This window comes from Triturus cristatus, chromosome 3_2 (genome assembly GCF_964204655.1).
Source record: "Triturus cristatus chromosome 3_2, aTriCri1.1, whole genome shotgun sequence".
Classification (NCBI taxonomy): domain Eukaryota; kingdom Metazoa; phylum Chordata; class Amphibia; order Caudata; family Salamandridae; genus Triturus; species Triturus cristatus.
Genome location: NC_140584.1, coordinates 867,817,143 through 867,833,727, shown reverse-complemented (window position 1 = coordinate 867,833,727; position 16,585 = coordinate 867,817,143). Strand labels below are relative to the sequence as shown.

At 47.3% G+C, this 16,585-nt stretch overlaps 1 protein-coding gene across 4 annotated transcripts in view; it reads right to left on the bottom strand.

Annotated features, from left to right (window-relative positions):
• The window catches only part of TAOK1 (TAO kinase 1), a 1,366,047-nt gene that overhangs the window by 500,937 nt on the left and 848,525 nt on the right, over positions 1 to 16,585 (bottom strand). The window lies entirely within an intron of this gene.

Sequence of the window (16,585 nt, the reverse complement as noted above, 5' to 3'; positions counted from 1 at the left end):
CAACCCCATTGAGGTACTGTGTTAGGAAGAAAAGAGCTGTACATTAATAATTGCCTTTAAATATCACCAAGTTTTTTAAGGACAAGTAAGTCCGAATTCCTCTCATGTCATTGAGATGTATTGAAAAAGGACACTTTTATTTCAGGTTATTGCTGCTAAAGAGGATTACACGAGTTACTAAAGTACAGGGTCAGCTTAATTTTTCACAAGTGGCTGTGGATTGTCATTATTTGTTTAAGCAAATTAATTTAACAAAGTGAAATTTGTGAGGTACGTCTCACATTAGATTAAATGCATCTTCCCTGGAGACTTGGTGTAGATTTAACGAAAGCCAACTATATCTTAATATGTAATCCATAGTAACTAAAAAGGGTGTACGTTCTCAATTTACGCTAGCAGCAATAATCAGACATAAAAGATAGGGCAGTGTTAAAATACCATAGACCAATAGCTTGAAGTGAAAAACAGCAAATAAAGAAAAGTTTATTTACCCTGCAAGCATGTATTGGTAGCATGCAGTGCTGCACATTCACCTATTTTGCATACTTTTGCCTCCAAGAAGCTAGGAGTCTCACGATGTTGCAGAACATCCCTTAGTCCACAATGCACATAGGAGAACTGACTGCACCTTAGATTGTTTTTCGCTCAGTGGGTGAAAGTGGAGATTAGAGCAAGAGTATTGCATTGTAAGGTATTATTGTGCAATTTAAAAAAACATGCACCATCACCTCCTGCTTCCGGGGTGGTGGGCAAGAGCATGCGAATCTACAGCACTACAAGCTACGCAAACAGATGCTTAGAGGATAACATTTTCCAATAGTAGCATGTGTGGCTGTAGATACCCATTTAGCATAAATTGTAAAGTAGTTTTCTTCCAGTGGAGGCAAGCAGGTAAATGATATAGATGTTTGTAAAAATGTCCTTGTTGGAAAAACACACTCCCACACTGAAAGGGTGGTGGTGTTCTTCCGGACACACTGTGGTAGCTTGGCTCGAGTGGTCAGGAATCAGGCACCGTGCTAAGCATACGTCATACCCATACAATAACCATGCGTGCATCCGTTCCAAAAACGACTCTACACCGTAAAAATTATGAAAATATCTTTCTTTATCTTCTTTTTCTCTTAGTTGCTGATTGGATAAATAAATAACAATCACAATATACAACTTTTTAAATAGTGCAGGTCAAATAAATACTGGCTTAATGATTCAATAAATAGGGGTGATCATAAATAATGAAGGCATAAATATAAGTGCAATACATACAGGCAATTAAATATTCTGAGGCAATAAATACTGTAAACCAATAAATATTGTGCATCAATAAATACTGTGGACCAATAAATACAGTGAAGCAATAAATAGGTTAAATACAATAAATACAGTGCCCCTAATAAATAATTAAAAGCTGACAGTGACACTCATGGAATCAGATCACATTTGAATTCCTAAGGGCTGATTTGGCCCAGGTACAGCTTGTGGGGATGTGGAAGGCTTGAGGGTGTCTACTCCCTGGCTTGGACAAGGCTGAGGCCTAAACTGAGGTAGATCAAGGGGGGAATACCAGAGACCTGGCTCTCTCCCTCCACACAACCCCTCTAAATTGGTCTCAGCTCACCCCCTGGCACAGTCAGGTTGGTTCCAGCACCTCCCTAGCCCCTTAGAGCAGTCTCTCAGGTCTCCACAGGGCCTTAGGCGCCCTCTACTCCACTTACTGCCCTTTTTCTGATGCTCCGACGCCTCTGGAGTCGTGTCGACGCCGTGAGGCGGTTCCGATTCGATGTCGGCGGCCTCGGCACAATGTCAGTTCCTGACGACGCCGGTAGGCGGTTCCGGTTTCGATGTCGGCGGCCTCGGCTCGATCTCGACCTCCGATTCGATGACGTCGGGCAGTCTTGGCTCGGTGTCGACTTCGGGCGGCTCCGGTCCGATGGCGACCTCAGTTTCGATGACGTCGGCCGGCCTTGGCTCGATGTCGACTTCCGGCGGCTCCGGAGTGCGATCCTCACTCCCGACCTCCGGTGCTCCTCTCCTCAGGTTTCCGGCGACTCCGGAGTGCGATCTCCACTCCCGACCTCCGGCACGATTCCCTTCAGGTTCCGGCGACTCCGGAGTGCGATCTCCACTCCCGACCTCCGGCACGCTTCACCTCGGTCTCCGACGACTCCGGAGGGCGGACTTCACTCCTCCGATGACGCCGCTCACTCGACCTCGGGTGACTTCCTCCTCGACCTCTGGTACTCCTCACGACCTCTGACGGCGCCCTCTCTCGACCTCTGGCGGCTCCGGGTACGACGTCTGCTTTTCCAGTCAGCGCCGCTTCTCCACCTCGGGCTCCAGGTCTCCAGGCTACTCGACGTCGGACTCCAGGGAAACCAGTTTCCAGGTCAGGATCTTGCTGTTCTCTGTTTCTAAGGCCTGTTCCTGCTGTCCAGGTCCTTAGGATGGTTTTTCTTGCTTCTTCCCACACAGGGCTCCAGGCTGGGCTCAGTCAGTAGGGACTAGTATCAAGGGTGGGTTTATGGACCCCACTCCAGGCACAAGTTTCCACCCCTGCTGCTTCACTCCTTCCTCCTTCAAGTTTCTGCTGCTCTCTCCTCACCAGTCAGGTGCCAACTGCCAGCTCCAACTGCCAACTCTCTGTCTTAGCTTCCCAACATTCTAAACCGCCTCCAACTGTCACAGGGCTCCAGAATGTTCTGGAAGGTGCTAGTAGGTTCCAGTGGATGCTGGTGATGTCACAGGTGGCCACCATTTTGTGCTCCAGGCCCTCAGACAGAAGTTTCAGGGGTAGGTAAAATGGCTCCCTGAATCTGCAGCAACACTAAAAAGTCTGGTGGTTCCCAAAAAGGAAAAATTCAAACAGGGTTTGAGGCAAAAGTGGGACAAAATAAATAATGATGAGGAGGGACCACCCAAAGGGCTGACAGGTCTAACAGTCCTTAATACATTCTGGACACCATAGCTCGTTGACCTGGAAGTATACCCACACAGTAATGCTTTGTGAATGTGTGTGGAGTTCATCAAGCAGATGCTTTGCAGATCATGGTGTGACTGGATGATACCTAAGGAAGTCATGGTGGCTCTTTTTCACATGTAGAGTTTACCCCAGGAGGTGCAGGGAGTACACATTTAGTCTTGGCTAAACATTTGACAGTCCACCTTGATATACCTTTCTTAGCAGTGTGCAGACACTTGTAGGATTCAGTAAACAAAGTTTTAGTTTATTGATTAAATGCACTAAAAAAAGAATTGCCTAAAAGCAATAAAAAATTTGGGTCTTTTTCAAAAACTATGTCGAAAGAAAAAGACAGACTCACAAACCAAAAGGGTGGCAATCAGAATAAGACCATTTGTTTTTGCCAATGCTTGATTATTTTAATGGTTCACAATCTTTCTGATAGTGTTTTTGCACTACTTTTCCATTATTAAGATTTTTGGGGAATGCTTTTATGTAAGAAAGACATTTTACTAATTGATGCCTCAAACAAATGATAACTAAAATTGCAATTTAGAAACATATTTTTCTTATCAGTTGCTATATTTTCTGTACATTTTATTTTCAAAGTAAAGGATCATCAACTTTGCTATCAGGCTACTAAAAGTAATTGCATCTAATCAGAGAGCATTCTTGGAACAGTATAGGCAGTCTCAAATTGTTTAACGTGTGCAGATTTGTATACTAAAGGCACTGTCAGTAGTGCAAGTCGAGCTCACAGCATTTTCTTAGAGCCCATCCTGAACCATAAATAAAAGTTTGAACAGTATGCACATAATTGATACAAATCTTACCTTAATGGGTTTTCAGATATCCATATTGTGGTACTGTGAACGGGAAAAGTGCTGCAAAGGGTTGTTCTCAAATTCCACATCTATTTTCAAATGCAAGTTCCTCCTTGAAAGTTAGTCTGTTACTTGTGAATCGGAGGTGGGATGGTCAATGTTTTTTTCAGAGGGTGGCTTCGCTAACATTTTCAGGGTTGGATGAACAGCTACATTTGCTTGGTGGCGAGTTCCTCTGCTCGAGGATGGATGCCTCAGATCTTGGTGTCAATTTGGCTCTTGGTTTAGGAAGAGCTCTAGGCACCAAGTTCAGCTCTGAAGGGGGAAGCTCGGTATTTTTCAGGCAAGTTGGTATTGAAGCGCATCAGGCCATGACACTCATCAGGAGTTGCTCAGCACTGAAGGCTTTTCTCAATGATGGCCAGAGCGCAAGGTCTTCTTTTTAGCATTGGGGCTCGACGCCTGACTCGTGCGAGTAGTGCTCTGCCTCAGTGTAAGGACGTTTAAGTGGGTGGGGATTCAGCTTCATGGGTTGGCACCAGGGTATAACACACAGCCCTCAATGCATTCTTCGCCCGTAGCCCTACCGAGGGCAACACCGAAGGTGTCCCACATTTTCTCCTTCGTAGGTGCTCCAAGATAAGGTCTCGGGGTGGGCGTTGGTTGAGCTACCAGTACACCACAGGCGCCAACCTCTCCTTCCTTATTACTGCCAGATTCTTATTCATCAAAGATGTCAAATGTCTTGGAGGATGACTGTTACTATATCTTCAGGTACTCCCATTACCATTCTAACTCCTCAATGTTTTCTTTTAGTGAAAGGCGAGGCAGAAGCCACATAAAAGCTCCATGTTTGTGGCAGAGGTTTCAAACACACTGCTGGTCTGCCCAATGATATTTAGCATTGCACTGTGGGCACAATTGTAAGGGTGTACTTTCCATCACTGCCATCCTGTCTGCATTCGCTAAGGTAGAGGTGGGCAAGTCAGCAAATTAACAGGAATATCCAGAGCCACCAGTGCCGGACCAAGGGAATGGTCTGACTATAAGAGCCCTTGCACGAGCCAGTCATTGGGAATGTTTGCCATGTAAATCATGAATAAACAAACGTCATGCAAATTAGGATAAAGTCTTTCAAATTAAAAAAATTAAAATTGCATTTCTTTAACATGCAGCAACTTTGATATTAAGTCACGTTATAGGTTCATTGAGAGAGAATGAAGAAAATGGGAGGTTGAAAAAACAAAAATATTTGCCTAAAATTAGAGTTTGGAGAGGCAGCAAAGCCAGTATTAACCCCAGATTTTCTGGTTTCACTTTGAACAAATCTGCCACTAAATGGGTACCTTTTTATCGCTCCTTTTTACTTCAAATGTTAATGCTTTGTTTTTAACTTTGTGCACGAGAGGAGAGTGCGAGTGATAGGCAGAAGCCACATTTAAGCTACATTAGTTTTGGGCTCGAGGTTACATTAGCTTTAAGTGATTCACCCACCTCTACTCCAAGGTGAACTCCCTGAGATCGAAAAAGAATATCGAGTCAGGGACCGAGGTGTTGTCTACGTGGGCATTGAGGGTATTGGTCGCAGTAAGTCAAAGATAAGCGCTGTGCCCAACAGGAGAACCATTTGCAGTGATTGTTCTCTGGCCGTCAGTCTCAAGGATCGCAACAATTCGGCCCCAGAAAGCCAGGGTAAAGCAGAAAAACCATGGTGGTGGAGATGACCAGAAGAAGCAGGATTCTTCTAAACTCCAGGAGAAGGGAAAAGACAAAAAGGAGTCTTTTTGAGGTACCCAAAAAACCTGTCTCAGGGGGTCAGTCCCAAAACTCAAAAAAAGGCCAAAAGAAACCTTGGTGTTATTTATGTAAAGTAAGAAAACAAGTTACTTACCTGTAACTACAGTTATTGGTATCTTTCATAGATTCACATGCCTGAATCATTCCCGTCGACGAGATGGGAGTCCCACGGTAAACACTAGCTATCGGCACCCTCTAGAACACTCCCAACAGAAGCAGTTCTCAGATTTTCCAAGCACAAGTGGGAAGTAAATATCCCTAAAATCAGTGAGAACTGGTTTCACGGGGAGGAGGGTGGGTGGGTGCAAGTGAATCTATGAAAGATACCAATACTGGATAACTGTAGTTACAGGTAAGTAACTTGTTTTCTTACCCAGTATTGGGGTATCATTCATAGATTAACATGCCTGAATAGCAAGCAGTACCCCAATTGTACTGTCGTTTGTGGATGGTGGGAGACATGTAGTTTAAAACTCCCAATATACATCCACAATCTTGAAACATTCCGATGACAAAGCATAAAAGCAATAATCATACAGTGAATATCAGCATAAGAAACGTATAAGCTGATAAACATAGGAGCATGAACACTGTAAGCAATGCAACAGTAAAGAAAGCTAAAAATAGACCAGCATTAAGAAATAAGAATCTGACCTTAGTGTAAGAGATGACGTAACACAGCTTATCCAACCGTTGCATCCTCCTTCTGTGCAGATTGGAGGCAGTAATGTGTTGTGAACGTGTGGACATTCTTCCATGTCGCAGCACAGCATACGCTGTCCAATGTAGATCCAATGAACAAAGCTGTGGATGCAGCGACAGTTCTGGTGGAGTGCGCTTTAGCTTCCAACTTGAGATGTTTGTTCGCTTTTTGGTGGCAGAATTGAATGTCAGATGCGACCCATCTGGCTATTGTGGCTTTGTAACAGCTGTTCCCCGTTTTCCTTGACCGTAGGTCACTAGCAGTTGATCCGTCTTTCTAATATCCTTAGTCCTTTGTAGATAAAACTTCAATCACCTTTTTACATCCAATTAATGTAATGTCCTTTCCGCTGGACTGGATGGATTTGGGAAGAAAGTTGGTAGCATTACTGGTTCGTTCAAATGAAATGGCGTGGGAACTTTTGGAATAAACTTGGGATTCGTCCATAGAATTACATAGTTCTGAGTAAAACTAAAGAATGTCAGGTTTGTTTAAATGCAATTGTGAAGGAACCTTAGGGATGAATCTGGGATTCAATTTGTCCAGAGGATAAACATTTATTTAAAAAAAGAAGAAAAGGATGTTTTATCGTGAACGCTTGAATTTCACTAACCCTCCTGTTTGATGTTTGGGTAAGTGGAAGAGCCACTTTACTTGCCAGGTATTTGATGTCAGCCCTATGGATTCGTTCAAAGGGTGGTTTCATCAATTGCGACAGGACTATATTTAAGTGCCACTCAGGAGGTGAAGCCTTAACAGGTGGATAAAGGCGAAACAAGCCTTTCATGAATTGCTGTACAATTCTGGTAGAACAAAGAGACAGGCGTTTAGGGGAGTGTCTATATCGAGATATAGCTGCTAGATGAACTCTAATTGAAGAATATACTAGTCCTGATTTTGCCAAGGTATGGTAAGATTTGCTCTGAAGCAGAGATACACTGATGCACGTTGTTTTGATGGCACCAGAGACAAGTCTCTGACCTGGAAGGGGGGCCCAGTGTCCGATCAAACCCCCATCATCGCAAAGATTCTGTCCAGGGTGGTCTTGACCTGGGAAAAAGCGGTAGACTACATTAGCACCACAAAAGGGAACTTGGAGTGTGAGTCAATGAGGACAAGTGTGCTCCGCCCATCCGGAAATGATCCAAAGTCAATGCTGACTTGAGTCCACAGGTCATGGCACGTCTCCTCCGTGGTGACTGGGTGAGCAGTCAGGTCGCTGCTGGTGATGTTGCACGAGTGGCAGGTGCAAATGGTGTCTTACCAGGGTATCCTTGCCAGGAAACCGTACCTTGTTCCGGAGATGAGCCTTCATTTGGCGATCCCCTGGTACCATGCGTGTGCAAGGTTGACGACTCTTCTGCAGGCTCCGAGGAATCACTATCGTTGACCCTCGCAGAACCACTCTGTGTGGCCCTTCACTCAACTCGCTCCGAACCCTCCATAAGTGTTGACACAACAGTCTCTCTTCATCCCTCAAACCCCTGGATACATCCAGGAAGTGCTGCCAGCTGCGGTCAAGCACCGTCTTCTTCGCCCTGGCCAGGCCTTCATTAGCCATGGCGGAATTCCCAACCTCCTCCAGCATGAGCGCTATCGGGCACGCTTCTTGAGACACCATCCGGACGAACTCCTCCTTGTGTTCCTCATCGGTGAACTGTTCAGCCGGCACAGTCCTGACAGGATGTCGTGCCAAGAAGTCAGCGGGGATATTGAACCCTGGGCGGAACACTACTCCGAACTGGTGAGCCTGCAACTGGACTGCCCAACTCTCAATGCGGGGAGGCGTCAACCAGGCGGTGCCCGCAAAGAGAGGGATCAGCGGCTTATGATCTGTCACCACACGAAACTCCTGCCCGAAGAGGTATAGATGAAAGTGATGGCATGCCCACTTAATCACCAGAGCCTCCCTTTCAATTTGGGGGTACCTCATCTCGGTGTCAGCAGGGCTCTGCTCACATAGCCTACCGGGATCCATTGCTTGGCTGATGTCTCTTGGAGGAGAAAGGCTCCAAGTCCCACCAGACTGGCGTTCACTACCACTTCGGTACGCCTGTTGGGCTGAAGCAGGCCATGACATCCACGAGGGCTTCTTTTCCAGTCCACTCCCACGGTGTGCTGGTCTTCGTCAGCCTCCTGAGGGGTTCAGGGAGCGACGCCAAGTTGGGGATGAAACAACCAGTACGTGGCCATCCCCAGGAAGCTGCGGACCTCGGTGGGGGACGTCCGCCTTGGAGCGGAGCATATGGCTGTAGCCTTTTTGGGGTCGACTTGAAGACAATTCAGTGAGAAGATATAGCCAAAGAATTCCATGGACTTCTGATAGAAGAAGCACTTAGCTGGATGGAGGGTCAGTCCATTGTCGGCAAGCTGCTGGAGCATGTTCCTCAAATGGACGTGGTGGTCTTCCAGAGTTTGAGAACACCAGTATGTCATTGCATTGCTCAGGTTGATGACCCCCTGTAGCTATGAGAGTGTCTCTCGGATGGCGTTTTGAAACATCTCAGCAGCTGACGACACCCCAAAACTCAGCCTCTTGTACCTTGGCAGCCCCACGTGCGTGGAGAACGTCGCGATGTTCCTGCTCTCCGGGTGCAGTTCCAATTGATGGTAGCCGGAGGTGAGGTCCAAATTCGTGAACCACTTGGCTCCATTGAGGTCCGCCACTATATCATCCATGGTAGGCATGAGGTGTCGCTCCCGCTTCACTGCCAGATTAGGGAGCCTCATGTCCACACACACACAAATTGCCCCAGGCTCCTTTGACTTGGGAGCTACAACCAGGGGCGATACCCACATGGTGGGGACAGAGACTTTCTCAATCACCCCCAGCTGTTCGAGCTTTTGCAACTCTTCCTCCACTTGAGGGCGGAGATGGAATGGCACTCTCTCCTCTTTTATTACCGGCAGCTGGGGTGGACCTGTGGTGTTGGGATGGCGGTGGAGCGCTGCTTCCATCTCATCTGCCCGAGCGTTCGACAGCTCGTTGGTTCTTGCGAGCACTAGGATCTCATCCAGTGTGATTCCAGATTGCCTGAGTATTAGGCGACGCAGATTTGCAGCCCTGGATGTTCTGTGCTCTAATTTCTTCCCTCTGGTCAGGGACAGTACAGGAGCTTGCCAGCTTCCATAGCCGCGCATAAAAGACATCTATCGATTCGGTCTCTCCTAGCCTCGCCTGGCGTAATTTGAACCTCTTGAAATCTAGGTTGATCTGAGGTTCAAAATGCCTGTTTAGAGCCCCCATCGCTGCGTCAGAGCGATAGAGTTTTGAATAGGTCATATAGTTCGCCATCCCCGTAGCACGAGTAGGGACCTTTTCACTGTTCCCTCTGTCTTTCTCATCCCTACTGTAGTGAAGGCAGCGTTTTAGATATATACATTGCTATGTTAGCATAAGCGTCTTAGATGTTAGAAACGCCATCTTGCCACTTTTGCTGCTTTTGCACACGACACTGCAGATAGATGTTATTATTTGAAAACTGCTTACTTGCATTTTCTTCACATGAGAACTGTCTGTTGTTCAACTTTTCCAGGCGCAGAGCAAAGCTGCTCTGCTCTGCTCTGCAGCTCTACATGCCAAGAACAGATGCATACTGGTAAGTAGCATATTCCGTTCGAGGCATATGAGCTGCAGATCACACACTAAGGATAGACTATATAGCAGTGTCTCCGCTAGCGGTGGTCACCTGTATCAGTTGCAGCAGTTTGGAATAGAGTTTTTAGGACAGCCTGGCCTACTGAAGCTTGTTGTTTGGATTGCACATCGACACAGTAGTGCTTAGTGAAGGTGTGTGTAGTAGACCATGTGGCTGCTTTGTAAATGTCTTCTAAGGGGATGTTCCCTAAGAATGCCATAGAAGCCCCTATTTTACGCGTGGAGTGCGCCCTAGGGGGAACTGAAAGAGTACGTTTAGCTTTCTGGTAACATATTTGGATGCATTTAACTATCCACCTGGCTATACCCGATTTGGAAATGGGGTTGCCCTTATGTGGTGGTGCGAAAGCAACAAACAGTTGCTTGGTTTTTCGAAAAGGTTTGGTTCTGTTGATGTAATAAAGCAAGGCTCTTTTAACATCTAAGGTATGAAGGGCCCTCTCAGCTACTGAGTCTGGATTAGGGAAGAAAACTGGCAGTTCAACTGACTGGTTTAGATGGAAAGGGGAGATAACTTTAGGGAGGAATTTTGGGTTTGTCCTAAGAACCACTTTGTTACGATGTAGTTGTAGAAAGGGTTCTTCAAGAGTTAAGGCTTGTATTTCACTTACTCTTCGCAGAGATGTGATAGCGATAAGGAAAGCCACTTTCCATGTTAGGAACTGCAGTTCGCATTTGTGCATTGGTTCGAATGGGGGACCCATGAGCCTTGTTAGAACAATATTAAGGTTCCACACTGGTGAGGGTGGTAATCTTGGAGGAATAATTCTTTTAAGACCTTCCATAATTGCTTTAATGGCTGGTACCTTAAAGAGGGACAGGTGTTGCCTATTTTGCAAGTAGGCGGCTAATGCCGCTAGGTGTAGACGTATAGAGGAATACGCTAAATAGCATCTTTGCAAGTGGAGCAAGCAGCAAATGATGTGTTGGATGGACGCATCCAATGGACGTATATGTCATTGTTAGTGCAGTAAATGGCAAATCTTTTCCATTTTGCTGCATAACACGCCCTAGTAGTAGGTCTTCTGGCTTCTTAAATGATATTCATACAGTCTGGAGGGAGGTTGAGGTATCCGAACTCTAAGACTTCAGGAGCCAGATCGCCAAGTTCAGAGTTTGAGGATCTGGGTGTCTGATTTCTCCATGGTTCTGGGTTAATAGGGCCGGAGAGAGACGCAATTTTTGATGTGGAACTAGAGATAGTTCCAATAGTGTGGTGAACCAAGGTTGGCGTGCCCAAGTGGGAGCTACTAGGATGAGCGTTCGCGACTGTTGTTTCAGTTTGCGTACTACAAATGGAATGAGCAGGAGAGGCGGAAAAGCGTACGCAAATCTGCCTAACCAGTTCATCCATATCGCATTGCCCTTTGACTGCGGGTGTGGAAACCTGGCGGCGAAGGTTGGGCATTTTGCGTTTTCTTGTGTGGCGAACAGGTCTATGTCTGGTTGTCCCCACTTTTGGAAGAATGGGAGTAGGACTTTGGGGTGCAGTTCCCATTCGTGTATTTGCTGTGTGTGTCGACTTAGGAGGTCGGCCACCTGGTTCTGAACCCCTGGGAGGTGTTCTGCTAACAGGTAGATGTTCTGGGGAATTGCCCATCTCCAGATTTGTTGTGCAAGTTGGGACAGTTGTAGAGAATGTGATCCCCCTTGCTTCTGTATGTAATACATTGTGGTCATGTTGTCCGTGCGGATGAGGACAGTTTTGTTTTTTAGGTGTACTTGGAAGGACTTCAGTGCTAGGAACACCGCTAGAAGTTCTAGGTGATTGATATGGAGCTGTTTCTGTTGAGTGGTCCACCTGCCCTGAGTGGTGTGTTGAAGGAGGTGGGCTTCCCATCCCGTAAGAGATGCGTCGGTCGTCAGCACAATCTGTGGAAGAGGCTCTAAGAACGGCCGCCCTTTGGACAGGTTGATGGTGTTCCACCACTTCAGTCAACGAAGTGAGCGGCTGTCCACCAACACCAGATCGGTAAGTTGTCCGTGGGCCTGGTTCCACTGTTGTGCTAGACATTCCTGTAGGGGACGCATTTGAAGGTGTGCATGGGATACTATGGAGATGCATGATGCCATCATGCCTAAGAGTTGCATAAACACTCTTGCTGGAAGAGAGTGTTGTGTTTGGAATTTTTTGATGAGATTTTGTATGTTGGCTATCCTGGCTGTGCTGGGGTAAGCTATGGCCTTGGATGTATCTATAGTGGCTCCCAGGTACTGGTGTACGTGGGAGGGTTGGAGTTGAGATTTGGGATAGTTGATTGTAAATCCTAGGTTGTGTAGGGTTTGAATAGTGCGGTGAGTGTGGAGAACGCATTGGTTGAGAGTATTGGCTTTTATGAGCCAATCGTCCAGATAGGGGAAGACATGGATTTGTTGTCTTCTGAGATGCGCTGCCACTACTGCTAGGCATTTTGTGAATACCCTGGGTGCGGTTGTGACTCCGAATGGGAGAACTGTAAACTGATAGTGCTGACCGTCTACCACGAATCGTAGGTACTTCCTGTGTGCAGGATGCATAGGGATGTGAAAATATGCGTCCTTTAGGTCCAATGTGGCAAGGAAGTCGCCTTGTTGGAGTAATGGAAGGACCTGCTGGAGAGTGATCATGTGGAAGTGGTCTGATTGTATATACTGGTTTAGTAGTCGGAGGTCCAGTATGGGTCTTAAGGTCTTGTCCTTTTTGGGAATGAGGAAGTATAGAGAATATACTCCTGTGCCCTGATGTTGGAGTGGAACTGGTTCTATTGCGTGTTTTTGAAGCAAAGACTGAATTTCCTGTTTGAGGAGTGTGAGACGACATGGGACGATGTTTGGGTGGTATGTTTGGGGGTGTGTTTATGAGTTCGAGGCAGTAGCCAGACTGGATAATTTGTCTTACCCACCTGTCTGTTGTGATGGAAATCCAGACAGGTAGGAACTGTTGAAGTCTTCCCCCGACCGGAGTGGAATGGTCTGGGGGGGGGGGGGGGGAAGTGGTGGTAAGTCACTGTTTAGTGGCTGTATAGGTGCAGGTGTTGTTGTTGCCCCGCCCTCGGCCTTTGGTATTGTTTCCCCTGTAACCTCCTCTAAAATATCCTCTGTTAGGGGATGTTTGACCTGATGTTTTGAAGGTGAAGAGGTGTCTGTTCCCACATTTTTGGAGGCCCCTCTATAAAAGGAGCGACGAAAGGAGCCTCTAGCTTGAGTAGACTGTAATGCTCCCATTGATTTGGCAGTCTCATTATCTTTCTTCATTTTTTCTAATGCAGTGTCTACTGCGGGTCCGAATAGTTGCTCCTGATTAAAGGGTTGAGCAAGAATGGTGGTTTGTACTTCCGGCTTAAAGCAGGAAATGCGGAGCCATGCGTGTCGTCTAAGTAGCACGCTTGTGTTGACTGTTCTAGAGGCGATGTCCGCTGCGTCTAATGCACATTTTATGGAGGCATTTGATATTAGTTTACCTTCTTGGATAAGGTCATTGGCCTGTGATTTGTGTTGATCAGGCAGGTGTTGCAAGAGGTCCTCCAGTTGGTCGTAATGAGCCCTATCATAGCGAGCCAATAGGGCTTGTGTATATGCAATACGCCAGTGGTTAGCAGCTTGTGCGGCAACTCTTTTGCCGGAAGCTTCTAAGAGTTAAGACTCTTTGTCTGGGGGCGGTGTGTCTCCGGTTGTTTGGGAGTTTGCCCGCTTTCTGGCATTTGACACGACCACAGAGTCTAAGGGGAGCTGCGCTTTGATGTAAGCAGGATCCTGTGGTGACGGTCTGTATTTTTTTTTCTATCCGGGGGTTGAGAACCCTGGCCCTAACACGGTCTTTAAAAGCCTCAGTTGCATTCTTTATCACTCCCTTAATCATGGGTAGTATGTGAACGCTTTTTTGTGACTGCTCGAAGGTGTCGAGGAGAAAATCTTCCTCTGGTCTGTGTCTGTGTGCATGGTGACGCCATGGAACAGTGCAGCCCTGTTTATAAGCTGACCAAACCCCAGATGGTCATCAGGCGGGGATGGTTTTGAGGGGTATGGAGTGGGATCAGGCATGTCAGGCATAGGGTAAGACCAGTCGTCTATGGGTGTTGTGTCCGGGAGTGTAAAGGGATCATTAGGATCAGCGGGATCATTCGGGAAATCCGGGTCTCCCCCTCCCCCTAAATCATCATCATCCTGTGGAGATGGTGTGCAAAAAGGAGATGGTAGAGGAGAAGGGTGGGGGCGGGGGGGATGGGATAGGAGGCAAGACAGGAGAGAAAGGACGTATGGGTGAGGTGGCACAGTCCTTCTTTGGAGGAGCTGGAGGAGGTGGTGTCTCCAGTTTCCTTTTTTTATAAGGTACTGCTGTGACATGTCCTGTATTAGGATTGATGTAAATCCTTTTTTGCATTGGATCTGGCCGAAAAAGTTTCTCAGTGTTTGAAGGTGGCTTTGGCGCCGACTTTTTTGGTTCCGATCTGGATTTCGTGGGATCGGCAGGTTGTTTGTGGACTTTTCTTGGCACCGAGGATGTTTTAGGTGCCGAAGAACTTTTCGGGTCCGATGGTGTTTTCGGTGCCGAGGAACCTTTCGGTGCCGAAGCACCTTTCGGCGCCGACGAACCTTTCGGTGCCGGTGGGGACCTCGGTGCCGAATAACGGTTCGGTCCCGGAGGAGACGTCGGTGCCGAGTGACGTTTCGGTGCAGATGGAGATTTCGGCCTCGGAGCCTGCTTCGGTGCCGAAGGTGTTGTAGGCACAATAATATGAGGTTTGCTCGATCCCGAGCCACCTGCAGGCTTAGATGTCTTCGGAGCCGGGCCCGGGGCTTCTGAAGATGATTTTGGATCGCGACTGGGCCCAGCTGGCAGAGTCTTGACCAATGTCTTTTTTGGTGGGTTTTGGGTAGGGGAGTTGGTACTCACGGACTGCCCCGGATCAGAATCGTCGGCCTCGGACACAATCTGGAGGTCTTCTGAATCGTCGTCAGGAACATCCTGTGCAAAGATGTCTTCGGGTTCCAGTGCCGGTTTTGCCATGATATGGCGTCGAGCTCTTCGGTCCCGTATCGTCTTCTTCGACCTGAATGCGGCACAGGCTGGACAGCTGGATTCGTTGTGGTCTGGTGAGAGGCACAAATTACAGACCTCGTGGTGATCACTGTGGGGGAACTTTGCTCCGCATTGGGGGCATTTCTTAAAGGGTGTCCTTTCCATCAGCCGCGTCCGGAGTCGGTCCGATGGGATTTCGACGTCGAGTTATAAGTTTTAAGAGTTGCTGCGATTGCTACGAAGTTTTCTGCTGGAGCGGAAAAAAGGTCATCCGAACCCAATGGTGGAAAAAAACAATCTGAGGATGGAGTGGATGCCCATGCGCACTGTTGTCCAGAGGAGGAGTCACCTATCTCGTGACCAAAGACTTCTTCCGAAGACGACAACAACCTGCAATCATCCGAGCCCAACACCAGATGGCGATCTTATCCTTAGTGTGTGATCTGCAGCTCATATGCCTCGTACAAAAAGGTTTTTATATTTTTGAACCCTTGTGCTACTGAAATATACATTGTTGTTATGGCGGTCGATATTGCAGCGCACAGCCGGACACCGCCACGGAGTCATTTGACGCAGTTTGGGGTGCCGGATGATGGGATGGCCGTTATTTTTGTGGGGCGTGCTGATGCATCATACCCCTACGAGTTGTTTTACTCTTGGGTGACTGCCGGCGGTGAATGCGGACAATAATACGTTTCATTCCTATACTCCCACGCGGATCCCAGCAAATTATACGCCATATAGGACGCAGGAGATTTCTATTTCAGCTTGGCAGCATCGTATTTGGTTTAATGGCGCCCTTCCCCATACGGTTACACCGGTTCGAATAGGCCTTTTGTCAATTCCAGGGGCCACTTGGCCAGTACTGGCTGGATTTACACCTCATCCTCGTTATTTAACGGCTACGGTGGATGAGTTACGTGTCCTCCATACAGCCCTGATTACTGTATATAGGGCTTTAGTGCAATACGTTTCACACAACGTACAGGTGGGCGCACCTTTTGTTGCGGGACAGCCAGTCATTAGTCCCTTCATGGTTAATTCGGTAATGGGCAAGCACCCCCAGAATAAGGACGATTTGCCTTATTGGCTTGCTGAGAAATTTGACCAGCTGGAAGCAGTATTTCCGCACTCTACTCCTGTGGAGAAACACAGGATCCTCACCATTAGTTTGCAGAAAGACTTAGTCCCGGAGGTGTCCGATTGTGACAACTGGGGTAAAGTTTTTGCAGCGGTCTACTTAAAGTGCTTCCGCACCCCATCTATGGCCGTGCTTCCCTCCGTCATCAAGCGTGTTCAAGATCAACACGGTCCGGAGGCGGCGGTCGAGTTGGGAATGCGGCTTGTTGGTGTGTTGGACGTAGTTGCCACTCTCATCCTTGGTAACCTCAAGTGAGATGCGATACACTTTCAAGTGGCTAACGCTTTAGCCCTCGATGAACTCGATAAGCCCCGAGAGTAGCCTAAAATTATTGCGGAGGCTTATAGGACTATTGGCCGCAGTAGTTTAGGCATTAACCAACTATTGTCATTCCAGACTTAATACAGCAAACTAAGGGGAGTTTGTCTGTTAAAGACGATCGTCCAACTTTTCCTAAACAAAATTGGAGAACAAAGAAACAGGGAAAGCAGCAACAGAAACAGG